Source organism: Pan troglodytes, chromosome 10 (assembly GCF_028858775.2).
Source record: "Pan troglodytes isolate AG18354 chromosome 10, NHGRI_mPanTro3-v2.0_pri, whole genome shotgun sequence".
NCBI classification, from domain to species: Eukaryota; Metazoa; Chordata; class Mammalia; order Primates; family Hominidae; genus Pan; species Pan troglodytes.
This window is the reverse complement of record NC_072408.2, coordinates 14,717,535-14,744,542: the sequence shown is the minus strand read 5'-3', so window position 1 is coordinate 14,744,542 and position 27,008 is coordinate 14,717,535. Positions and strand designations below refer to the sequence as shown.

Below are 27,008 nucleotides of genomic sequence, written 5' to 3'. Positions count from 1 at the left end.
TGTTCCTGTCCATTTTTAGTGTTTTCTCCAGGAGCTCTTGTAAGGTAGGCATGATGGTGACAAAATCTCTCAGCATTTGCTTGTCTGTAAAAGATTTTATTTCTCCTTCACTTGTGAAACTTTCTTTGGCCGAATATGAAATTCTGGGTTGAAAATTCTTTCTTTAAGAATGTTGAATATTGGCCCCCACTCTCTTCTGGCTTGTAGGGTTTCTGCAGAAAGATCTGCTCTTAGTCTGATGGGCTTCCCTTTGCAGGTAACCTGACCTTTCTCTCTGGCTGCCCTTAACATTTTTCGCATTAGCCAGGTGGCTATTTGGGGAACAATATTCAAGGAAAAGGGAACAGCCAGTGCAAAAGCCCTAAATCAGGACTAAAATTGGGGTGCTTGAGAACAGCAAGATGGCCAGTGTGGGTGGATATTAATAGATAGGGAAATAGTCAAAGAAGATTCAGAGAGGTGAGGAGAGTGGTGGTAGTCGTGGGGTGAGCTGGTTACTTCCCTATAGACTGGCCATTTTAAGTAACAGCTTTTATTCTGAATGAGATAGGGACCCTTTGAAGGGTTTTGAATTAACCAGTAACATGATCTGACATAAAATTTAAAAAGTTTACCCTAGTTATCTTGATGAGAATAGATACTTAGGAAAGGCAAAAGTAGTTAGGAGGCTGGAGTGGGATTCCAGGCAGGGGATGATGGTGACCCTGATCAGGATGATGTCAATGGATGTAGATGTATTTTGGAAGTGGTGCAAATGGGATTTCCTGAAGAATTGGATATGGAACATGGAAGTAAGAGAGGGATCAAGGATGACCCCGAGAATTTTGCCCTGATCACTGAAAATTGGTGGTGTTGCCATCAACATCCTTTTCATGTATGTGACAGTGAAACCCTAGGATCTATATTGGTAATACATGGATTTTACCCATTTATATCTTGTAATGTCTAATTATACTTAGATTAACAAAGTTCTTCCCAGAGATTTTACTTTCTGTTTCAGGTTGCCTTTTTAATTTTGTTTATGGAGTGGAGAAAGGATTAAAGCTGAGCTCCAATCTGAATTAGAATCAGTCCCCAGAAATACCCCATTCAGACTTACATAGCCATCCATCTTGGCATATTTCTTGAATTGTTGCTCATACTGGCTCTCTAACAATTTTTCTCCCAGCATCTAAGTCACATTCTTGATTTGGTGGTCAAAATGATAGATGTCATTTGTCCTGTTCATAAAAACTGTCACAGAATAATAAGCCACTTTTCCTCAATAACAAATGTCTTTTTAACTTACCTGCCACATTTTTCCTTTTTATCAACTGACTTTTGTCATTATTGTTGGGCACTCGTTTTTCTGCCTACTTGTATGTCGAATTTATTGGTAAGACATGAAATGTATGAATGATTCTTCTCTTTTCTTATCCATTCTCTGAAGATTTTTACTTTCTTTTTTCAGTGCCTCCCCATAATGCCAGACACCTGAGGATTAGCTTTTTCAGAATAATCTCAAATTCATATTGAACTCTAAAACACTTGTGTACCCAAAAACTTGTGTACCAGTATTTGTAACCACATTGAAGATCCCTCTGATCTTCTCCAACCTATTTGCTTGGCAGAAAATCTGGAAGTCATCTACACCACTCCATTAGTGCCTGCATCCATTAACCAAATTTATTTACTTCTTTATTCTAATATCTTCTCTTAATGTGCCCTTGCGTTAATTCAGGCCCTTATCATTTTTCTTGAATTACTCCTGTACCACATACCACAAAAAATTACTGATTTGTAAGCTGTTCCTAGTTACTTCAACATTTAGGAATTGCAGAAGACATGTTTAGAGGCTCTTTTGTTTGGGAGAACTCCTCAATTACCCTCGATTATGCCAGGTGTTAAAACACTTAGCCAAAACTAGGAGGAAAAGCTCTGCAAAATAAAGCAAAATGATTATTTTTATTGGTGTTGAGGTTACTATATATTAAATAATGACATTATTATATTTTTACTTGTAGGGGCCGTGGTAAATATGTAATAACAGAGAGACCTCTGCTTTGAGTAGAAGCAAGTCCCAGAAACATGAGAAGGTTGGGGCTAAAAAGGGAGTTGTCGGTTCTCCACTAAAGAACCTCTATAACAGGGCAGTGTTAATGGTCACAGGGCAGGGATTATCTGATATTCACTTTTAAGTTTTCTGCTTTCTCTTGCTTTCCTAATGAATTCTTTAAATCTTCATGAAAGGTTATTAGCAGCAATATTAGGAAGAAAAATGTATAAGAGAACAGAGGTGATCCTAGAGAAGGGAGAAGGGATACTTTGAGAAGTGACCAAATCATGTAAACATCCACGGGAGAGTTTTGGAGATTCTAGGCACAAGGACTGAGTTCTCTGCAGGACCACAGGATAAGGACTCAAATTACAGATAATTTACTATTAAACTGAAGACTTTTGTTGTTGTTGTTTTGGTTTGTTGTTGTGTTATTGTTGGTGGTGGGGTTTTTTTTTTTTTTTTTTGAGACAGGCTCTTGCTCTGTCACTTAGGCTGGAGTGCAGTGGCACAATTATGATTCACTGCAGCCTTGAACTCCTGGGTTCAAGCAATCTTCCCACCTCAGCTGCCTAAATAGCTAGGACTACAGGCACACAGCACCACACATGGCTAATTTTTCTATATTTTGTAGAGATGGGGTCTCACTGTATTGGCCAGGCTGATCTCAAACTTCTGGCCTCAGCAATCCTCCTGCCTTGGCCTCCCAAAATGCTGGGATTACAGTGAGCCACTGTGCCCAGCTAAACTAAAGATTAACTTTAGATATCGGGAGATTTCATAACCACTTGGAATACACATTTTGCTTTTCATTTTATTTTTTATTCTCCTTCTGGTTATCTTTCTGTGTTTCAAACGTAACCATATTCCCCTGATAAATTACACATAGGGAGCCATATGCTATTTTAAAAAGTTATTTCTTTACTTTTAATATAAAATAAAATATATAGTACAGGTCAGTCAGAAATAAGTAAAGTATAATTGAATTTTTATCATTTCAGACCTTTTAATATATATATAGATATATGTAAAAATATAAATATGTGTAGGTACTTGTAAAATGTAATTATATATTTTAATGTTCTGCAACCTTCCTTTCTAACTTATAAAATAATACTGATTTTCTATATCAGCACCTAGAGTGACATTATCATTTTTAATAGCTGCATAATAGTCTGTTGAATTGATGTCCTAAATTTTATTGAAAATTTTATTCTCTTATTGGATACACATTTATTTCAAAATTTTCACTACTATAAATAACTCTGCATATGTATCTTGTTCACTTGCTTCCTTAGGATCGATGCCTATTAATAAATTCTTAAATATTTTTGACTTAAGGATTTAATAATAATCACATGGGGAAAATCTATGCTTTGTACATTTTGTACTCAATTTTTATTGTGGATGTAAAAGGCTGAGGTTTTCAGCAAGTAACTGTATGTACTGTTTCTGGGTTTTGCAAGCAGCTGCTTTTAAAAAAGGGAAGCACATTACGCTCTTCCTTTAAAAATCCGTTTATGAAAACACTCATCTCTATGCTCATAAGCTTTAAAGAAACTTAACGAGGATGACCATAAATCTCACATACCACTTTTGGAATTTAATAGAAAGAATAAATTTGGTTGTTATCTGACTTATTACTCCTTTTTTTTTTCTACAGAGAATAGGAGAAAAGATTCTATACTATAAATAAGTGGTAACATTCTTCCATCTGGAGCATTGACAATAAAGAAATGATACAAATATTTCTGAAGCCCACTACATTCTCTTTGCCCATTTGTACTGGCACTTTTACTATGGATTTAAGTTTTGCTTAGAGTTTACATTTTTTTTCTTCAGACTAAATGAAAGTTTCTGGTCTCTGGGATTGTGTTCTTCATGATGAAAATTCATTGTGCAATTTGCTTTTCTTTGCCGTAAAGTTTTCTGGGATCTTTTTATAAAGAGTTTTCTAATCCTATCAGAATATGTTTAAATGGAAAGGAAAATGGGCATGGAGTCAAAGTGTCACTGTTTCAATCCTTGTTCTTCTACATAATACAATGTTGAGTAAAGCATTTAACTTATTTAAGCCTCAGTTTTCTTATCTGCAAGATGCAGAAATTATTAATGATTTTATAAAGTGCCTGGCAAGATGAAAGGAGGCCATGTGCCTGAAAATGCACAGCACATGCCCTGGGTAAAGAATGGGTCCTCTGCGATTGTTAGTAGACAGGATTGGCTTGACTTCTGCAAAGGCCTTAGTTTTCTTCATTTTGTTCTTTTATATGTTAGAATTTGGTATTTGTGCTTCTTTGCTCCTGAAGCTATATTTTCCTTTTTCATGTTTAATATCTTCTTATTATTATTATTTTGACAGAGTCTCACTCTGTCGCCCAGGCTGGAGTGCAGTGGCGTGATCTCAGCTCACTGCAACCTCCGCTTCCAGGGTTCAAGCTGTTCTCCTGCCTCAGCCTCCGGAGTAGCTGGGATTTACAGGCATGCGCCATCACACTCGGCTAATTTTTGTATTTTTAGTAGAGACGGGGTTTCAACATGTTGGCCAGGCTGGTCTCAAACTCCTGACCTCAGGCGATCCACCCACCTTGGCCTCCCAAAGTGCTGAAATTATAGGCGTGAGCCACCGCGCCCAGCCCTAATATCTGATTTTTAAAGTGACTTCTTAATTTTTAAAGGTCTAATTTTTTATAACTTTGATACATACTTTCTAGACTTTATGATTTTGAAGAAGTAAAAAGACTTCTGCAATTCCCGTTTTCTCTCCTGAATATTCTTTCACTTTTGCCATTATTGAAATTACAAACTTATGGTGGCAATCCTGCTTTCTTATACAAGCATAGCACCAGCATTTTGATGAACCAAGAGATGTGACATTTTGTCCTATATTTTTGCCTGATCACTATAACTGGGCTCCACTCCTGCCTCATATCCTGTTTCTATTTTTAACACTAAAGGAAACATTCTCATGTCCTAAGCAGTCTCTGTAATCTGATCAGTCTGTGCTTTCCCCCGACTTCAGTCATTCTAATTTCGTCACTGTTTACTGGACCTACTTTTTAAATAGTCTTTATATCCTGCTTTTTTGTTCTTTTAACTTTAAATTCTTGGATTTAAAGTGCATTGAAGATTGAACTTCTTATTGTGTGCCACTTGGACCATGAAATAATTCAGTTACTAAAGCCAAAAAAAACCCCAAAGCAACAACAAAAAAAACCCACCATGGTTTAGAAGACACTTTTGGAAATGCAGTGAAACCACCATTTGAGAGGGACTCTGAGGGCAATTTATAATGTAATACTATCCCCTGCTTAAATACCTACAGGTTTTTTTTTTTCTGTATCACTTATTTACTTATATAAGTATTTAAAATAAGACTATCTGACATTATTGAACTGGAATTTGTTTTGAACCTTCAATTAGAGTACCAAGAGCAGAGTTAATAGGTTCTTTTTTATATATATTCATAATATCATTCTTTGTGTAAATCTCATAACATCATTTGTAATTGCCTAGTCTCCAAATAAGATAGTAAATTCTTTTTTTATTTTTTATTTTTCTTTTTTTAAATTTCATTATTATTATACTTTAAGTTTTAGGGTACATGTGCACAACGTGCAGGTTTGTTACATAGGTATACATGTGCCATGCTGGTGTGCTGCACCCATTAACTCGTCATTTAGCATTAGGTATATCTCCTAATGCTATCCCTCCCCCCTTCCCCCACCCCACAACAGTCCCCGGTGTGTGATGTTCCCCTTCCTGTGTCCATGTGTTCTCATTGTTCAATTCCCACCTATGAGTGAGAACATGTGGTGTTTGGTTTTTTGTCTTTGAGATAGTTTGCTGAGAATGATGGTTTCCTGTTTCATCCATGTCCCTGCAAAGGACATGAACTCATCATTTTTTATGGCTGCATAGTATTCCATGGTATATATGTGCCACATTTTCTTAATCCAGTCTATCATTGTTGGACATTTAGGTTGGTTCCAAGTCTTTGCTATTGTGAATAGTGCCACTATAAACATACGTGTGCATGTGTCTTTATAGCAGCATGATTTATAATCCTTTGGGCATATATCCAGTAATGGGATGGCTGGGTCAAATGGTATTTCTAATTCTAGATCCCTGAGGAATTGCCACACTGACTTCCACAATGGTTGAACTAGTTTACAGTCCCACCAACAGTGTAAAAGTGTTCCTATTTCTCCACATCCTCTCCAGCACCTGTTGTTTCCTGACTTTTTAATGATCACCATTCTAACTGGTGTGAGATGGTATCTCCTTGTGGTTTTGATTTGCATTTCTCTGATGGCCAGTGATGATGAGCATTTTTTCATGTGTTTTTTGGCTGCATAAATGTCTTCTTTTGAGAAGTGTCTGTTCATATCCTTTGCCCACTTTTTGATGGGGTTGTTTTTTTCTTGTAAATTTGTTTGAGTTCATTGTAGATTCCGGATATTAGCCCTTTGTCAGATGAGTAGGTTGCAAAAATTTTCTCCCATTCTGTAGGTTACCTGTTCACTCTGATGGTAGTTTCTTTTGCTGTGCAGAAGCTCTTTAGTTTAATTAGATCCCATTTGTCTATTTTGGCTTTTGTTGCCATTGCTTTTGGTGTTTTAGACATGAAGTCCTTGCCCATGCCTATGTCCTGAATGGTATTGCCTAGGTTTTCTTCTAGGGTTTTTATGGTTTTAGGTCTAACATGTAAGTCTTTAATCCATCTTGAATTAATTTTTGTATAAGATGTAAGGAAGGGATCCAGTTTCAGCTTTCTACATATGGCTAGCCAGTTTTCCCAGCACCATTTATTAAATAGGGAATCCTTTCCCCATTTCTTGTTTTTGTCAGGTTTGTTAAAGATCAGATAGTTGTAGATATGCCGCATTATTTCTGAGGGCTCTGTTCTGTTCCATTGGTCTATATCTCTGTTTTGGTACCAGTAGCATGCTGTTTTTGTTACTGTTGCCTTGTAGTATAGTTTGAAGTCAGGTAGCATGATGCCTCCAGCTTTGTTCTTTTGGCTTAGGATTGACTTGGGGATGCGGGCTCTTTTTTGGTTCCATATGAACTTTAAAGTAGTTTTTTCCAATTCTGTGAAGAAAGTCATTGGTAGCTTGATGGGGATGGCATTGAATCTATAAATTACCTTGGGCAGTATGGCCATTTTCATGATATTGATTCTTCCTACCCATGAGCATGGAATGTTCTTCCATTTGTTGGTATCCTCTTTTATTTCATTGAGCAGTGGTTTGTAGTTCTCCTTGAAGAGGTCCTTCACATCCCTTGTAAGTTGGATTCCTAGGTATTTTGTTCTCTTTGAAGCAATTGTGAATGGGAGTTCACTCATGATTTGGCTCTCTGTTTGTCTGTTATTGGTGTATAAGAATGCTTGTGATTTTTGTACGTTGATTTTGTATTCTGAGACTTTGCTGAAGTTGCTTATCAGCTTGAGGAGATTTTGGGCTGAGATGATGGGGTTTTCTAGATATACAATCATGTCATCTGCAAACAGGGACAATTTGACTTCCTCTTTTCCTAATTGAATACCCTTTATTTCCTTCTCCTGCCTGATTGCCCTGGCCAGAACTTCTAACACTATGTTGAATAGGAGTGGTGAGAGAGGGCATCCCTGTCTTGTGCCAGTTTTCAAAGGGAATGCTTCCAGTTTTTCCCATTCAGCATGATATTGGCTGTGGGTTTGTCATAGATAGCTCTTATTATTTTGAGATACGTCCCATCAATAATTTATTGAGAGTTTTTAGCATGAAGCGTTGTTGAATTTTGTCAAAGGCCTTTCCTGCATCTATTGAGATAATCATGTGGTTTTTGTCTTTGGTTCTGTTTATATGCTGGATTACATTTATTGATTTGGGTATGTTGAACTAGTCTTGCATCCCAGGGATGAAGCCCACTTGATCATGGTGGATAAGCTTTTTGATGTGCTGCTGGATTCGGTTTGCAAGTATTTTATTGAGGATTTTTGCATCAATGTTCATCAAGGATATTGGTCTAAAATTCTCTTTTTTTGTTGTGTCTCTGCCAGGCCTTGGTATGAGGATGATGCTGGCCTCATAAAATGAGTTAGGGAGGATTCCCTCTTTTTCTATTGATTGGAATAGTTTCAGAAGTAATGGTACCAGCTCCTCTTTGTACCTCTGGTAGAATTCGGCTGTGAATCCATCTGGTCCTGGACTTTTTTTGGTTGGTAAGCTATTGATTATTGCCTCAATTTCAGAGCCTGTTATTGGTCTATTCAGAGATTCAACTTCTTCCTGGTTTAGTCTTGGGTGGATGTATGTGTCGAGGAATTTATCCATTTCTTCTAGATTTTCTAGTTTATTTGCATAGAGGTGTTTATAGTATTCTCTGATGGTAGTTTGTATTTCTGTGGGATCGTTCGTGATATCCCCTTTATCATTTTTTATCGCATCTATTTGATTCTTCTCTCTTTTCTTCTTTATTAGTCTTGCTAGTGGTCTATCAATTTTGTTGATCTTTTCAAAAAACCAGCTCCTGGATTCATTAATTTTTTGAAGGGTTTTTTTTGTGTCTGTATTTCCTTCAGTTCTTCTCTGATCTTAGTTATTTCTTGCCTTCTGCTAGCTTTTGAATGTGTTTGCTCTTGCTTTTCTAGTTCTTTTAATTGTGATGTTAGGGTGTCAATTTTAGATCTTTCCTGCTTTCTCTTGTGGGCATTTAGTGCTATAAATTTCCCTCTACACACTGCTTTGAATGTGTCCTAGAGATTCTGGTATGTTGTGTCTTTGTTCTCATTGGTTTCAAAGAACATCTTTATTTCTGTCTTCATTTCATTATTTACCCAGTAGTCATTCAGGAGCAGGTTGTTCAGTTTCCATGTGGTTGAGTGGTTTTGAGTGAGTTTTTTTAATCCTGAGTTCTAGTTTGATTGCACTGTGGTCTGAGAGACAGTTTGTTATAATTTTTGTTCTTTTACATTTGCTGAGGAGTGCTTTACTTCCAACTATGTGGTCAATTTTGGAGTAGGTGTGGTGTGGTGCTGAAAAGAATGTATATTCTGTTGATCTGGGGTGGAGAGTTCTGTAGATGTCTATTAGGTCTGCTTGATGCACGGCTGAGTTCAGTTCCTGGGTATCCTTGTTAACTGTCTGTCTCATTGATCTGTCTAATGTTGACAGTGGGGTGTTAAATTCTCCCATTATTATTGTGTGGGAGTCTAAGTTTCTTTGTAGGTCACTAAGGACTTGCTTTATGAATCTGGGTGCTCCTGTATTGGGTGCATATATATTTAGGATAATTAGCTCTTCTTGTTGAATTGATCCCTTTACCATTATGTAATGGCCTTCTTTGTCTGTTTTGATCTTTGTTGGTTTAAAGTCTGTTTTATCAGAGACTAGGATTGCAACCTCTGCCTTTTTGTGTTTTCCATTTGCTTGGTAGATCTTCCTCCATCCCTTTATTTTGAGCCTATGTGTGTCTCTGCACATGAGATGGGTCTCCTGAAAGCAGCACACTGATGGGTCTTGACTCTTTATCCAATTTGCCAGTCTGTGTCTTTTAATTGGAGCATTTAGCCCATTTACATTTAAAGTTAATATTGTTATATGTGAATTTGATCTTGTCATTATGATGTTAGCTGGTTATTTTGCTCATTAGTTGATGCAGTTTCTTCCTAGAATTGATGTTCTTTACAATTTGGCACATTTTTGCAGTGGCTGGTACCACTTGTTCCTTTCCATGTTTAGTGGCTCCTTCAGGAGCTCTTTTAGGGCAGGCCTGGTGGTGACAAAATCTCTCAGCATTTGCTTGTCTGTAAAGTATTTTATTTCTCCTTCACTTATGAAGCTTAGTTTGGCTGGATATGAAATTCTGGGTTGAAAATTCTTTTCTTTCAGAATGTTCAATATTGGTCACCACTCTCTTCTGGCTTATAGAGTTTCTGCTGAGAGATCAGCTGTTAGTCTGATGGGCTTCCCTTTGTGGGTAACCCGACCTTTCTCTCTGGCTGCCTTTAACATTTTTTCCTTCATTTCAACTTTGGTGAATCTGACAATTATGTGTCTTGGAGTTGCTCTTCTCGAGGAGTATCTTCTAAACTATAAGGTTTCCTACATTCTCAGGACTAAGATTTAGTGCTTTGGGGAGTTAATGATAATATAAGCCTCAAATATAATTGGAGATTTAAAAGGTGTTTTCTTTTTTTCTTTCTTTTTAAAAGAAAAAGAGTTTATTTGGCTCACAATTCTCATGGTGGCCAGAAACCTTGAGCATCTTCATCTGATGACAGCCTCAAGCTACTTCTGCTCATGGGGGAAGGCTAAGGAGAGCAGTGTGAAGAGACCACATGGTGAGAGAGGAAGAAAACAGGCAGGCAGGTTCAGCTTCTTTTTTTTTTTAATTTTTACTTTCTGTGGGTACATAGTATGTGTATATATTTATGGGGTGCATGAGATATTTTGATACAGCCATACAATGCATGATAAACATAACAAGATATATGGAATATCCATCACCTCAAGCATTTACCATTTCTTTTTTTTTTTTTTTTTTTACTTTTTATATGGACTTTTTTACTTAGTAATATGCACTTAAAGTTTCTCTATGTTTTCCATAACTTGGTAACACATTTCTTTTAAGTGCTGATAAAATTCCAGTGATTGAATATATCCAAGTCCCTTTATTCATTCACCTACTAATACAATTCCATTGATTGAATGTACCCAAGTTCATTTATACATTCATCTAGGACCTTTTGTATGCCTCTAAATTTTGGCAATGATGACTAGAGCTGCTATAAACATCCATGTGCAGGTTTTGCATAGACTTAAATTTTCTTGTTTTCTTTCTTTTTTAATACTTTAAGTTCTAGGGTACATGTGCACAATGTGCAGGTTTGTTACATAGGTATACATGTGCCATGTTGGTTTGCTGCATCCATCAACTCATCATTTACATTAGGTATTTCTCCTAATGCTATCCCTCCCCCAGCCCCCCAACCCCTGACAGGCCCTGGTGTGTGATGTTTCCTGCCCTGTGTCCAAGTGATCTCATTGTTCAACTCCCACATATGAGTGAGAACATGTGGTGTTTGGTTTTCTGTCCTTGTGATGTTTGCTGAGAATGATGGTTTCCAGCTTCATCCATGTCCCTGCAAAGGACATGAAACCATCCTTTTTTACAGCTGCATAGTATTCCATGGTGTATATATGCCACATTTTCTTAATCCAGTCTATCATTGATGAACATTTGGGTTGGTTCCAAGTCTTTGCTATTGTGAATAGTGCTGCAATAAACATATGTGTGCATGTGTCTTTGTAGTATCATGATTTATAATCCTTTGGGTATATACACAGTAATGGGATCACTGGGTCAAACGGTATTTCTAGTTCTAGATCCTTGAGGAATCACCACACTATTTTCTACAATGGTTGAACTAATTTACACTCCCACCAAAAGTGTAAAAGTGTTCCTATTTCTCTACATCCTGTGCAGCACCTGTTGTTTCCTGACTTTTTACTGATTGTCATTCTAACTGGCATGAGAGGGTATCTCATCGTGGTTTTGATTTGCATTTCTCTGATGACGAGTGATGAGGAGTATTTTTTCATATGCCTGCTGGCTGCATAAATGTCTTCTTTTGAGAAGTGTCTGTTCATATCCTTTGCCCACTTTTTGATGGGGTTGTTTGTTTTTTTCTTGTAAATTTGTTCAAGTTTCTTGTAGATTCTGGATACCCACTTTGTCAGATGGGTACATTGAAAGATTTTCTCTCATTCTGTACATTGCCTGTTCACTCTGATGGTAGTTTCTTTTGCTGTGCAGAAGCTCTTTAATTAGATTCCATTTGTCAATTTTGGCTTTTGTTGCCATTGCTTTTGGTGTTTTAGTCATGAAGCCTTTGTCCATGCCTATGTCCTGAATGGTATTACTTAGATTTTCTTCTATGGTTTTTATGATTTTAGGTCTTACATTTAAGTCTTTAGTCCATCTTGAGTTAATTTTTTTGTATGGTATAAGGAAAGGATCCAGTTTCAGCTTTCTACATGTGGCTAGCCAGTTTTCCCAGCATCACTTATTAAATAGGGAATCCTTTCCCCATTGCTTGTTTTTGTCAGGTTTGTCAAGGATCTGATGGTTGTAGATGTGTGGTGTTATTTCTGAGGCCTCTGTTCTGTTCCATTGGTCTATATATCCGTTTTGGTACCAGTACAATGCTCTTTTCGTTACTGTAGCCTTGTAGTGTAGTTTGAAGTCAAGTAGCATGATGCCTCCAGCTTTGTTCTTTTTGCTTGGGGTTGTCTTGGCTATGCGGGCTTTTTTTTGATTCCATACGAACTTTAAAGTAGTTTTTTTTTTTTAATTTTATGAAGAAAGTCAGTGGTAGCTTGATGGGGATAGGATTGAATCTATAAATTACCTTGGGCTGTATGGCCATTTTCACGATATTGATTTTTCGTATCCATGAGCATGGAATGTTCTTCCATTTGTTTTTGTCCTCTTTTATTTCATTGAGCAGTGGTTTGCAGTTCTCCTTGAAGAGGTCCTTCACATCCCTTGTAAGTTGGATTCCTAGGTATTTTATTCTCTTTGTAGTAATTGAGAGAATGGGAGTTCACTCATGATTTGGCTCTGTTTGTCTGTTGTTGGTGTATAGGAATGCTTGTGATTTTTGCACATTGATTTTGTATTCTGAGACTTTGCTGAAGTTGCTTATCAGCTTAAGGAGATTTTGGGCTGAGACAGTGGGGTTTTCTCAATATACAATCTTGTCATCTGCAAACAGAGACAATTTGATTTCCTGTTTTCCTAATTGAAAACCCTTTATTTCTTTCTCTTGCCTGATTGTTCTCGCCAGAACTTCCAACACTATGTTGAATAGAAGTGGTGAGAGAGGGCATCCTTGTTTTGTGCTAGTTTTCAAAGGGAATGCTTCCTGTTTCTGCCCATTCAGTATGATATTGACTGTGGGTTTGTCATAAATAGCTCTTATTATTTTGAGATATGTTCCATCAATACCTAGTGTTTTGAGAGTTTTTAGCATGAAAGGTTGTTGATTTATATTGAAGAACTTTTCTGCATCTATTGAGATAATCATGTGGTTTTTGTCATTGGTTCTGTTTATGTGATGGATTACGTTTATTGATTTGCGTATGTTGAACCAACCTTGCATCCCAAGGATGAAGCCGACTTGATTGTGGTGGATAAGATTTTTGATATGCTGCTGGATTCGGTTTGCCAGTATTTTATTCAGGATTTTCGCTTTGATGTTTATCAGGGATATTGGCCTACAATTCTCTTTTTTTTGTGTGTCTCTACCAGGCTTTGGTATCAGAATGATGCTAGCCTCATAAAATGAGTTAGGAAGGATTCCCTCTTTTTCTATTGATTGAAATACTTTCAGAAGGAATGGTACCAGCTTCTCTTTGTACCTCTGGTAGAATTCGGCTGTGAATTCATCTGGAGCTGGACTGTTATTGGTTGGTGGGCTATTAATTATTGCTTCCATTTCAGAGCCTGTTATTGGTCTATTTAGAGATCCAACTTCTTCCTTGTTTAGTCTTGGGAGGGGCATGTGTCCAGGAATTTATCCATTTCTTCTAGATTTTCTAGTTTATTTAAGTAGAGGTGTTCATAGTATTTTCTGATGATAGTTTGTATTTCTGTGGGATTGGTGATGATATCCACTTTATCATTTTTTATTGCATCTATTTGATTCTTCTCTTTTCTTCTTTATTAGTCTTGCTAGTGGTATATTTTGTTGATCCTTTCAAAAAACCAGCTCCTGGAATCATTTATTTTTTTGAAGGGTTTTTCATGTCTCTATTTCCTTCAGTTCTGCTCTGATCTTAGTTATTTCTTGCCTTCTGCTAATTTTGGAATTTGTTTGCTCTTGCTTCTCTCGTTCTTTTTTTTTTTTTGTGAGATGGAGTTTTGCTCTTTCACCCAGGCTGAAGTGTGGTGGCATGATCTGGGCTTACTGCAACCTCTACCTTCTGTTTCAAGTGATTCTCCTGCCTCAGCCTCCCAAGTAGCTGGGATTACATGTGCCCACAACCATGGCCAGCTAATTTTTGTATTTTTAGGACAGACGTGGTTTCACCATGTTGGCCAGGCTGGTCTTGAACTCCTGACCTCGTGATCTGCCCACCTCGGCCTCCCAAAGTGCTGGGATTACAGACGTGAGCCACCGTGCCTGGCCTCTCTAGTTCTTTTAATTGCAATGTTAGGGTGTCGATTTTAGATCTTCCTTGCTTTCTCTTGTGTGCATTTAGTGCTATAAATTTCCCTCTACACACTGCTTTAAATGTTTTCCAGAGATTCTGGTACATTCTGTCTTTGTTCTCATTGGTTTCAAAGAACATCTTTATTTCTGCCTTCATTTTGTTATTTACCCAGTATTCATTCAGGAGCAGGTTGTTCAGTTTCCATGTAGTTGTGCAGTTTTGAGTGAGTTTCTTAATCCTGAGTTCTAATCTGATTGCACTGTGGTCTGAGAGACAGTTTGTTGTGATTTCTTTTCTTTTACATTTGCTGAGGAGTGTTTTACTGCTAATTATTCGGTCAATTTTAGAATAAGTGTGATGTGGTGCTGAGAAGAATGTATATTCTATTGATTTGTGGTGGAGAGTTCTGTAGATGTCTACTAGGTCTGCTTGGTGCAGAGCTGAGTTCAAGTCCTGGATATCTTTTTTAACCTTCTGTCTCGTTGATCTGTCTACTATTCATAGTGGGGTGGTAAAGTCTCCCATTATTATTGTGTGGGAGTCTAAGTCTCTTTGTATGTCTCTAAGGACTTGCTGTATGAATCTGGGTGCTCCTGTATTGGGTGCATATATATTTAGGATAGTTAGCTCTTCTTGTTGAATTGATCCCTTTACCATTATCTAGTCGTCTTCTTTGTCTTTTTTGATCTTTGTTGGTTTAAAGTCTGTTTTATCAGAGACGAGGATTGCAACCCTTTTTTTTTTTTTTTTTTTTTTTTTTGGTTTTCATTTTCTGGGTGGATCTTCCTCCATCCCTTTATTTTGAGTCTATGTGCATCTCTGCATGTGAGATGGGTCTCCTGAATACAGCACACAGATGGGTTTTGACTCTTTATCTAATTTGGCAGTCTGTGTTTTTTAATTGGGGCATTTAGTCCATTTACATTTAAGGTTAATAGTGTTATATTTGTATTTGATCCTGTCGTTATGATGTTAGCTGGTTATTTTGCCTGTTAATTGATGCAGTTTCTTCATAGCATCAATGGTCTTTACCATTTGGCATGTTTTTGCAGTGGCTGGTACTGGTTGTTCCTTTCCATGTTTTTTTTTTTTTTTTTTTCCTTTTCCCATTAGCTTTTATTAATAAAAGAATCACAATTAGGTCATAAATAAACAGGCAAATTATTAATTACATGATTTGAGGCTTAGGATGAAAACTTGTCAAAATTAGTTTGATATACAGCAAAGTTATACAACACACTAAAACCAACTGTTCAATAGTTTTTGCCTTGTGTGAACTGCCCATAGTGAAAAAGGAACAAATTTTTAGTGATGAAAGATACAATAAACTATATTTTGGAACTTTTCAAGAGGAAGAAGGAAAAAAGATTTCAACAAAATTAAGGGCAAATACAGATCCTAACAAAGGCATCCTGACATCAGGGAGGCCATGTGCTTGCTATGTGTGAAAGTTGATCCCCCAACAACATACAGAAAACAAAAGCTGCACTGGCTTTGTAGTTATGTCTATAGTCTAAGTTTCCCTTATGGATACTAAGCTACAACAAAACACTTGACAATTGCAAACCTTTCCACATCCCCCTGAATTAAAAATAACTCAAGATGTTATTAGTTCTTAAAATCCCCAATAAAATAACCTCTAAAAATAATCTTGACCATTTTCCTGGCTGTTTCCCCGAAGCAACTTGGCTCTTTAAAGAATGCACACACACCAAGAAAGTCCCACCCGTGTCTTCTCATCCCCATTTAGCCACATTTGAAAAGACCTTGGTTTCAGTGGGAGAGATGACCATAAGTTTCAGAAGGGCCACACACTGGACATGAAGCGCGTTTTAGTTTTTTTTAAAAAAAGTTATTAAGACTGTGAAATTTGGCTTTTTTTTAAACTCCAATACCATGTGCCAGATAACTCTTTCACCCCAAAATATAAAATCCTATGCTTATAATTTTAAAATCCTCAGTGAGCTATGGAATATTGTGCATATTTAATACCCACCAGCAACCTAGAAGTAGATGGCATCCATGTGTCTGTCACACCGACTTTCCAAACAACCTCATTCACCCATTACTGACTGCTCTGGCCCTGGGCGCTCTGACTTCCTCAGAAACCACCTCTTTGGAACTTTCCTTTCCACAACTTTTTTTTAAAACTTCACCTCGAGCTTTCTCCATCATCCCAGCCTCTCTGCCTGATTCCATCTCATGTAAAGTAAACTCGTCTGAGAACCTGCGATCACCTTTTACCAAGCACATGATAAGCCGTAGCAACCTAGGGACTATGATAACTCTGGCCTTGGCCTAAGTTTACATAAGAACATGATAGTTTGCTGACCTCGTGGAGGGAAATCTAAATGAAATCAATATCTTATAACAAAACTAGCCAAGATCAGGTATTTCCATTCTGAGTATAAAAGCAACTGATCTTAAGCAACAGGCAGAGATGTTAATGCAGAAGATATATTTGTACAATCAAACTCTTGTGTGCTGGTGAAAGACTTTACCCCCAAAGTCAAGTCAAGTCAAGACAAAACCAAAGCAAAATGGAGAATGAGTCGATGTAACAATGCGATAAAAAGAACAGGATTCAAGCTTCTTGCTGCAAATACTGAACTGGAATCTTTTTCTTTACAAGTTTGACTAGAAGACAGCAGTGACACTTCCCTAATAAGGGAATACCTTCAGGCCACACCTGTGTTCTGAAGCAATTCAAAGTTCAAGGAATATTGGGGGGTGGAGGTGGGGGCTGATATACATTTTGTCAGTGAGAATGGCAGCCAAACTACCCCAAAGTCTCAAGGGACTGAGAGACCTCAGAAAGGAACTACCACCAGGGCTGGATCTAGGCCTTCCTTTCAGAAGCCAAAGTCAGAAGAATCCAAGGAGGCCACAACTTCACGGCAAAGATGCCATAGCATTATTACCATCACAAAAGTCAACCAATGATATTGTCATTGAAATATCCGCACTGGATGATTCAACATATGAGGCAAAGAGGGATGTCTTTGGAGAAGGCACTTAAGGTAGAACGTTAGCAAATCTTACTGGTTGGCTACAACAAAAATGAGCTCATCCAACCTGGCTGGAGGCCTGTTAGGGCTGTTCCTTCTCACTGTGGCCTGACTAAAACCCAGTGGCATTAAGAAAGAGTCACGTTTCCCAAGTCTGGGGATGCCCCAGTGGGGTGGTGCTGCTCTCAAAAGCCCTGTGTCCCTAAACACATCCATGCTCACAAGATCAGTTTCCCCAAGTGCTGGTTCCAAAAATAGGCTCAGGGCTAGCAGAAATCATTCAGGAAGCTTCTTGAAGGCCCTCTCTTTATTTCTTAATCTGACTTTCAGCTTGTCCCAGCTACTGTAAGCAGCTTCGGCTTCCCAAGGTCACTAGCAACTTCTACTTTTGCTAATATCCTTGGTTTTCCATGGCACTGGTTGTGACCATCTGTTAGACTAGTGGCCCCCCACTTAACTGCACCTCTACTTCACACCCTTTTCTTGAATCTGAGCTGGGCTTGTGACTTGTTTAGTAAGTAGAGGGCATACCCCAGCTTTCTTCTGATTAGAAAAAATCATCATCATCATCATCATCATCATCATCAATAGAGGGAAGTAGAAGGGACACTGTGACAATTCTGGACTTAAGTTTTCAGAAGGCCTGGCCATTTCTGCTTTTGAGCTCTTGGGAGCTCTGAGCTGCATGTGAGAGGTCTAGCTACCCTGCCAGCCAGGCCACTGAAAGAGACTACACGAAGAAGGAGAGACTCAGGACTGCAGGCAGAGAGAGAAGCCCAGCCATCCCAGTCTCTCCGCCGACCTGCTGACCACATGAGTGGCCACCTGCAGGCTGGCAGAAGAACAGCCCAGCTGAGCCCAGCTCAGATTGACGAACAGTTGGGGGCAGGTTTTTTTAAGCCACTAAAGTTTTGGGATAAGTTTGTCAGCAACATTTGACGACCAAAAACACTGGTCATTCATAGATGCCTTTTTTCTAAGTACAAGACAATTACTCAAATGCAAAGAAAATATGGCAAACGTTTTCCCACCACAAACTTCTCAGTCAACAGCTGAACTATAATTGGTCAACGGCTGGAAAAAAGAAAAAAAAAAGCCACACCTCTTACCTTAATTCATAAATATCCATGATTCTTTTTCTATGACTCTTTAATGCCAGTGCAAAGGTCAACTTCTGACAGTCTCAGGCACTGGCTTAATTCTCATTTGGCCAAAAATAGAAGCCATCAAAATGAATTATCCACTACTGGATACATGATGGTAAATGAGATTGTTCTCACTTTTCTAGGTCGTTGTTACTTAATTTTCCCAAATCATTTCTTCTCATCATCCCCAACAATGAGGAAAAAAAAATTAAACTGGTTAAGGGTATAAAAATAAAAATAAAAAAGCCTATTACTAGAATTTGAATCCCCATAATCTGCAAAATACAGCGCACAATTTTAACTGCTTCCTCAATTTCAAACAAATTCTATAAAATATAATGTTGTCTACGTTGTAGAGATGATTTCTTCTTATCTGAGGAAATGAGTAATTGGGAAGCAGGTATTGTTGAGTTAAAATACAGTGGTCTTTAAATGGTTTCAAATTTTGCTTATCAAAAGGTAGTCAACCACAATGCAAGCCTTCCAAATCCAAATTCTGTCTTCACATAAACTTTCTTGCGTCTGTTCTTGATCTTTTTAGGGAGAGGGTGAAAGTCCACATCTATTTCTGTGCTGAAGTTTTGGCAGGTTTTCTCATCTGAAACTTTTCTGCTGTTGCATCAGGCCCACGTTTTCATAGACTCTAGCACTGTCTTCTCTCATTTCTGCACAGGGTGGCGTTGGAGTACAAGGCGGGAGGGGGCTCTGATCTCCACTCGTCTGGTCCGCTAGAGAATACTTAATATTTGTATATTCGTGCCCTTTCCTCTTGCTTTTCTGCTCTTCTTCAATCCTGTGCTGTAGTGTTTCAATATAATGCTGGACCGCCATATAGATAAATCGGTACTGTGCTTCTGTCTGGACCATCCCTGACCTCTGAGACCGCACCATCTGGATGGTTTTGGGAACGTCAATATCGCAGTCAACACCTTTCTCTCTGATGATGTCAATAAGAATATCAATCACAATGAACGTCCCTGTCCGGCCAATTCCAGCACTGCAGTGCACCACGACCGGCCCTGCATCCATGATGCTCTCCTGCTTATGGTGCACCTCCTCCAGGAAGTCCAGCACGCCCCCGGGGTCGCTGGGTACGCCGTGGTCCGGCCAGGTCCGAAAGTGGTATTGCCAGACCGTTCTCTCCGTATTCCCTTGTCCAGCCTTTGAAAGTTTAAGTTCTCTTAGCGTATAGTCATGAGCGGCGCTTTCTTTGACGTTCCTAACACGCATGACGCCATATTCTTTTAGAGCATACTCATCAGGCCAGTATTTGACACATTTACTCTTTCCTCTCTCCACTTCTTTCGTTGTCATGACAATCACTCGGGAGTTTTCTTGGAACACCATCCGCCAAAAGTCATTCACCGTGTTTTGCAGGCAGCCTTGTGTGGCAATGTAACTCTTTTTGGGCTTTGAATTGTTGCACTTGGTTTCAAATTCAGGCATGATGATATTTGCATTGATGTAATCTGAAACAGGCTCATTGGGATCACCATCGTGTAGGACAACCCTGGTATGATCAAAGGGCAGGATGTTTTTATATCTATTTTTGTTTTTGTTTTCTTGCCTTTGACCCTCTTTTCGGCTGTAGAGAAGTTTGCACTCCTGTTGTTGTAGTGTCTCAAATTCTTCCCAAAAGCCTTGTTTGACTTTATCTGTGGTCTCAGCTAATTTGCTTAGTTCTCGAACTCTGCTTTCTATTTCAGCAGCATTTATACGAGTCGTGTTAAGGGGCTGCTTGAGTTGTAGTACTGTACCCAATGTTTCCACCATAGGATTCTTCTTATAATGTTCCACAAGATCTGTCAAAGAATCAAACCGTTCTCCTCCACCAACGTCGTATTTCAGTTCCTGACAGCGAATCATAACATGGGTCACTTTAGACTTGCCGTCATTGCTCTCCCCTTTGTCATCACCAGTGCGCACAGAAAGAACAAAATCTCCAGGGTGGCTCTGGCTCTCTCGTACAAGAAAACTACCATGTTTTCCTTTTTCAGTTAATAATTTCTCTGCTTCTTTCCCAGAGAGGTGTCCATGAAACCACCTTTCAGAGGTAGGATCTGCACAGTTCAGAGGATATTTAAGCTCAATGACATCTCCATTCTTCTCTTTTAATTGCCCGTGATGTTCCATGTAATACTGGACCAACTCAGCCAAAGTGGCAAATTTCTCCCCTCCATACAGGTCATAGTAATCACCAGTGTTCTGAATCTTGATGTGGGTGACAGCTCCATTTCTTCTAACGGAAAGTGTGAAGTCTCCAGGGTTACTTTTACTAGGCCTTGCCAAAAAACTGCCATCAACTCCTCTTGTCAACAGTAGGTTTTCTGCCTCCACACCAGTGATATTTGGGTGAAACCATCTCCGCGATGTCATGTTCCTCCCGCCCTCCGGCTCCGCGACGGACCCGCTCCTTGCTCAGGCTCCGCTGGGCTCGGTCACATCGGGCTGGCCCAAGGGAGGCCCGCTCGGGACCGGACGCGGGGCAGAGCCAGCCGGCCGCGCACAGACCCCCCTCCAGGCCTGGGGATCCCGGAGAGACTGTGCAGCTGCCCCCCGGCCCGGCTCGCTCCTCCCTCCTTTCCATGTTTAGTCCTTCCTTCAGGAGCTCTTGTAAAGCAGGCCTGGTGGTGACAAAATCTCACAGCACTTGTTTGTCTGTAAAGGATTTTATTTCACCTTCACTTATGAAGCTTAGTTTGGCTGGATATGATATTCTGGGTTGAAAATTCTTTTCTTTAAGAATGTTGAATATCGGCCCCCACTCTCTTCTGGCTTGTAGGGTTTGTTTAGAGAGATCCACTGTTAGTCTGATGGGCTTCCCTTTGTGGGTAACCCGACCTTTCTCCCTGGCTGCCCTTACCATTTTTTCCTTTGTTTCAACCTTGGTGAATCTGATAATTATGTGTCTTGGGTTGCTCTTCTCAAGGAGTATCTCTGTGGTGTTCTCTTTATTTCCTGAATTTGAATTTTGGCCTGTCTTTCTAGGTTGGGGAAGTTCTCTTGGATAATATCCTGAAGAGTTGGATATTAACTAACTTGGTTCCATTCTCACCGTCACTTTCAGGTGCACCAGTCAAACGTGTATTTGGTCTTTTCACATAGTCTCATATTTCTTGGAGGCTTTTTTCATTTGTTTTTACTCTTTTTTCTCTAATCTTGTCTTCTCACTAATTTGATCTTCAATCACTGATATCCTTTCTTTCACTTCATCAAATCAGCTACTGAAGCTTATGCATGCATCATGAAGTTCTCATGCCATGGTTTTCAGCTCCATCAGGTCATTTAAGGTTTTCTCTACACTGTTTATTCTAGTTAGCCATTTGTCTAACCTTTTTTCAAGGTTTTTGGCTTTTTTGCGATGGGTTAGAATATGCTCCTTTAGCTCAGAGAAGTTCATTATTACCGGCCTTCTGAAGCCTACTTCTGTCAACTCATCAAACTCATTCTCTGTCCAGTTTTGTTCCTTTGCTGGCGAGGAGCTGCGATACTTTGGAGGAGAAGAGGCACTCTATTTTTTTGAAGTTTCAGCTCCTCTTCCCTGGTTTCTCCTCATCTTTGTGGTTTTATCTACCTTTGGTCTTTGATGTTGATGACCTACAGATGGGTCTTTGGTGTAGATGTCATTTTTGTTGATGTTGATGCTATTCCTTTCTGTTTGTTAGTTTTCCTTCTAACAGTCAGATCCCTCAGCTTCAGGACTGTTAGAGTTTGCTGGAGGTCCACTCCAGACCCTGTTTCCTGAGTATCACCAGCAGAGGCTGCAGAACAGCAAATATTGCTGCCTGATCCTTCCTCTGGAAGCTTCATCCCAGAGGGGTACCCATCTGTTTGGGGTGTCTGTTGGCCCCTATTGGGAGGTGTTTGCTAGTCAGGCTACACGGGGGTCAGGGACCCACTTAAGGAGGCAGTCTGTCCATTCTTGGAGCTAGAACGCTGTGCTGAGAGAACCACTGGTCTCTTTAGAGCTTTCAGATGGGGACGGTTAAGTCTGCAGAAGCTGCTGCCTTTTGTTCTACTATGCCCTGCCTGCAGAGGTGGAATCTATAGAGGCAGTAGGCCTTGTTGAGCTGAGGTGGGATCCACCCAGTTCGTGCTTCCTGGCCTCTTTGTTTACACTGTGACCTACTCAAGCCTCAGCGATGGCAGGCACCCCTCCCCACATCAAGCTGCTGCATCGCAGGTGAATCTCAGCCTGCTGTGCTAGCAGTGAGCAAGGGTCCATGGGTGTGGCACCCATTGAGCCAAGCACAGGAGGGTATCTCCTGGTCTGCTGGTTGCTAAGACTGTGGGAAAAGTGCAGTATTTCATCAGGAGTGTACTGTTTCTCCAGGTACAGTCTGTCACTGCTTCCCTTGGCTAGGAAAGGAAATCCCTTGACCCCTTGCAGTTCCCAGGTGAGGCGATGTCCTGCCCTGCTTCAGCTCACCCTCCATGAGCTGCACCCACTGTCCAACCAGTCCCAGTGAGATGAACCAGGTACCTCAGTTGGAAATGCAGAAATCACCCGTCTTTTGTGTCGATCTCACTGGGAGCTGCAGACCAGAGCTGTTCCTATTTGGCCATCTTGGAAGTGCTCTCCAAGATGTTTTCTTGAGATGCAAATAATTTGAATGCCCTTTCAAACACTGTGACAGAACAGCAAGGCCCACACTTTTCCTTCTTCCACTTTATCAGTTCAACTTAGCAGGGCCAGAATTCAAACTCATGTTCATAGAGATTTCATTTAATTTTCAGCAAAGAGCATTGTGTAAATCAATACATTCTTTCTTGTTTTTCACTGCCCCTTTGGAACTGTATACAGGTGTGCTATGATTATGGAGGACTGAAATTAGCACACGATGTAGGAACTCTTGTTGGTCTGCACTGCTGTTTTTCTCTGTTTGCTTTTCTGATGGTAGATTATGTTAATGTTATCTTTCTTGTCTTTAATTTCTGAGTTGACACAAAGTAAACAATCTGACATTCCTTTAAGAAACAAACTATTCCTCTTTCTGAAAACACTGACATTTGCCTTTCATTTTAGGCAAATTTTTACTGTCTCTGCTTTTGGGAACTGCAGTAAATGGTTAAGAGTACCAGAAGAACTTGTCATCTATAGCATTCCTGTTAGAACATTTCACAGGGACTAGAAATCTTTTTAGACAGTAGAGTGGAACAGAAAGAATGGGAAGTAGCTCTTTCTTGGCAGGGTTGCAGTATACTTTTTTCTGGAATTAGTAAGAATGATGAACTGTTACACAATGATGGGGAAGTTGTGAGTGGGTGACCCAGAGAGACATGATAGCTAAATTTCACTGGGATCCTGTTTCTCAATTCTGTTTTCCTCCTTTGGCTGTGATCACTGCTGGGTAAAACAACATAGCTGAGCAGATAGAAAACACTTTAAATCACTCTCCCTATCCTCACCTGGCCTTCAGTTCTGTCATTAAGCTCACTCACAATCTGTACTACATCGTTTATTCATATTTCACAAAAAATAAAAATAACTTCACTGAAACTCTTCTCACCAAGTTCATTATTGACCTGCACTCTACAAATCCAGAAGAATCTTTACAATCTTTATTTTGTCTGATGTGTTAATATGATTTGACACATGGACAATTGTCTTGTAGCAGGATGAGCCATGGACAAAACCCCTCAGACACCGAGATAGTGAAGGGAGTGGCTTTAATCAGCTGGGAGCGTCGGCAGGCTAGCGTCTTAAAATCTGAGCTCATCAGGTGCTCAATTTTTGTCCCTTTTAAGAGCTCACAACTCTAAGAGGGTCCACGTGAGAGGGTCTTGATCGATTGAGCAAGCCAGGGGGTACGTGACAGGGGCTGCAAGCACCGGTGGTTAGAGTGAAACAGAACAGAGCGGGAGGTTTCACAGTGTCCTTCCGTACAATGTCTGGAATCTATAGACAACAACAGTTGCTAGGTCAGGGGTCGAATTTTAACTACCAGGCTTAGGTCAGGCAGGCCCTGGCCTGATTTCAGGTCTGGTTCCTTGGTTTCGGGTCTGGTTCCCAGGCGCCAGGCTACCTGCCTTTAGTTTCACTTCTCTTTCCTTTTCTGAGTATAAAACAATATAAAACAATATGAGAGGGTCTCTCTCTTCCCTCAGTTTCTGTTTTGAATATTTCTTTTTTTTGGCTATGGGGTCTCACCTCCTGCTGGATTTTCTTACATAGATCTGGCCATTCCTTCTATGTTTCTTTTGAAAAGAAAGATCCTGGTAGGTGATCTCTTTGACATCTTTGATTTTCAACTGCCATTGAAGACCAGCTGTTGTGATTTTCCTCGAGTTTTTGTTCCAGAAGAGGTTGCAGTGGGTGTTTACAGTGTGTCTTTCGTGGGACACTTTTTTTTATCCTGGAAGACAACTCAGTGCCTAAGTGTCTGCCGCTTCACCAGGTGTTCCTCTCACAGGAAACTTTATTAAGCTAGCAGATGTTCTTGCACTCTTCTCTGACCTGTGTCCAGTTTATTCCTACCAAGATAGCCACTCTCTAAGAGAGCCCTGCCTGGGAGGAGTGTTCAGTTCAGGTGTATTGGTCAGGTGAGAAACAGAGGAGCCAACATAGCAAAACACATGAAATAACAGAAGCACTGTATTAATTACAGATCCCAGAGAGAAGGGAGCAGCAAGAGAAATTCTGAGGTCAAGTGTTCACTGTTTGAATTCTCTCAAAAAACAAAACAAAACAAACAAACAAACCCTACAACTATGGAGCAAACATGTAAAGCTTTCTAAGTTTTGTGTCTGTCTCTACTTTTTTTCCTGCCTACTTTGAATCTGATAACTCTTCTATTGGTGTTGAGATAAAATGGATGGCTTATGGCGCTCCAGCCAAGACTTTTTAAAAAGTCTTAAAAAGCTTTCAACTGAATGGCTTTACAAATTACAACAGCTTCATTATAACCAACAATCTAAACACCTTTTGAAAATGTACATATTTAGTTAGGCTTGTCTTACCAATGTATGCTCAGGGTGATGGAACAATTAGTTGAATAATTAATATTCTAAAAAAAAAAGAACTAGACAAACGTTTATAAAAAGTTAAGCTCTCAGATTAAACAGATCAAAATCTTGAGCTCAGAGAAATAATGTAAACTGTATCTGCCACAAAAATTGCTCTGTCTGCCACACAGGGACCAACAGACAAAGCAAAACAAACAAACAAACATAACTTCTAAAGCGCTTCACCATCTGCATTGACTAGTCAACCAAACAAAAAGTACCTCCTTGCATATGATTTGCAGGAATGCATCACTGCCTTTTGCTCTTTTTCTTTCTCCCCTTGAAAAGGTGTTTGTTTGTTTGTTTTGATTAGTTGGGGTGATAAGTCTCCCCTTCAACTTTTTTGTCAGCTCCCATAACTATTTTTCTCCAGTTCTAACTCTGCTATTATGGCCTGATGCTAAAATGTTTGTCTTTATATGAGCACTCATTTACCTAAGACAATCTGAGTAAAATTTCTTAAGAGATTTCTGGCTGACTATATCAGATTTTACCATGTAAACACAATATATGACATAATACATGTACACATGGATAAACACACCTAAACACACATACATTCACACAAATGTATTATAGCTTTTGTTTTAGAATTTTAGCCATGAGACAGTAAAACAAACTTACTGGTTTACAAAAGGCAGCTGGATTAAAAAACTGGTTATAGTGGCTCATGCATGTAGTCTCAGCTTCTGAGGAAGCTGAGATTAGCGTCTCCCTTGAGCCCAGTAGTTTGACTCCAGTCTGGCCAACATAGTGAGATCCTTTCTCAAAAAAAAAAAAAAAAAGCAGTTGGATCCAAATTATATTTTTGACAAAATGAGGCCTGTTCACATGGCTGAACATCACTTGTCCTAATTAAGTTAATGGGCCAAAATTGGGGGTAAAGCAGATTCCATAGCAGTTTGATTTTTAGCAGTCTACTTTTATGCTTTTTTTCAATTTTAAATAACTGTAGGGTTACATTTTTAATGTTTACATTTTAGCCAGAACTGGCTGAATTGTGTAAGAAAGCCAATATCTCAAAGTTTTTCCCCAATTTGATTCCATACTAGTGGTTTTTTTAATGTGTCTAAATTATTCCATGTATCCAGGATACTTCCCATACTGTCCTGAAAAACCATGTATTCCCCTGCTCAAAATAATAGTTTTCTTGTTTACATTCCTCTATAATATGTGGTACACTCATAGCTTTGGACATCATTATTCCCACATCTGATTAAAATCAAGTGCCTTCTTCATCAGACTCAACCTCAAGGATATCTAAATGGGCTTCCCATAAGGAGAAGCAATCACAGTGAAGGAGTTTTTGTTTTAGTTTAAAAATTTTTTTTTTAATTTTTTTAACTTTTTTGGTACCCAGCCTAATAAACAAAAAAGAATTTACATTTTATCAAGATAATTTTCCAATGTCATCTTTATCAGTTTTTTAAATTAGGAAAGCAGAACTTTGAGAGGTTAAAGTTTTTAAAATCCATGTAACTTTCTTTAATGCTTTTGAAGTCTTTATTTTCACTATGGTTTAATAAATGACTGCTATTTCAAAGTGACCTATTATTCTGTTTTGATCAAGTGTTTTGAACCTTTTGATATCTTTGACAGGCTTTCCAAG

General features: G+C 39.2%; 1 protein-coding gene and 1 pseudogene across 7 annotated transcripts in view; one reads left to right on the top strand and one right to left on the bottom strand.

Annotated features, from left to right (window-relative positions):
* The window catches only part of CD163 (CD163 molecule), a 145,316-nt gene that overhangs the window by 49,080 nt on the left and 69,228 nt on the right, over positions 1-27,008 (top strand). The window lies entirely within an intron of this gene.
* On the bottom strand, positions 18,798-20,921 carry LOC104001066 (tyrosine-protein phosphatase non-receptor type 11 pseudogene; annotated as a pseudogene).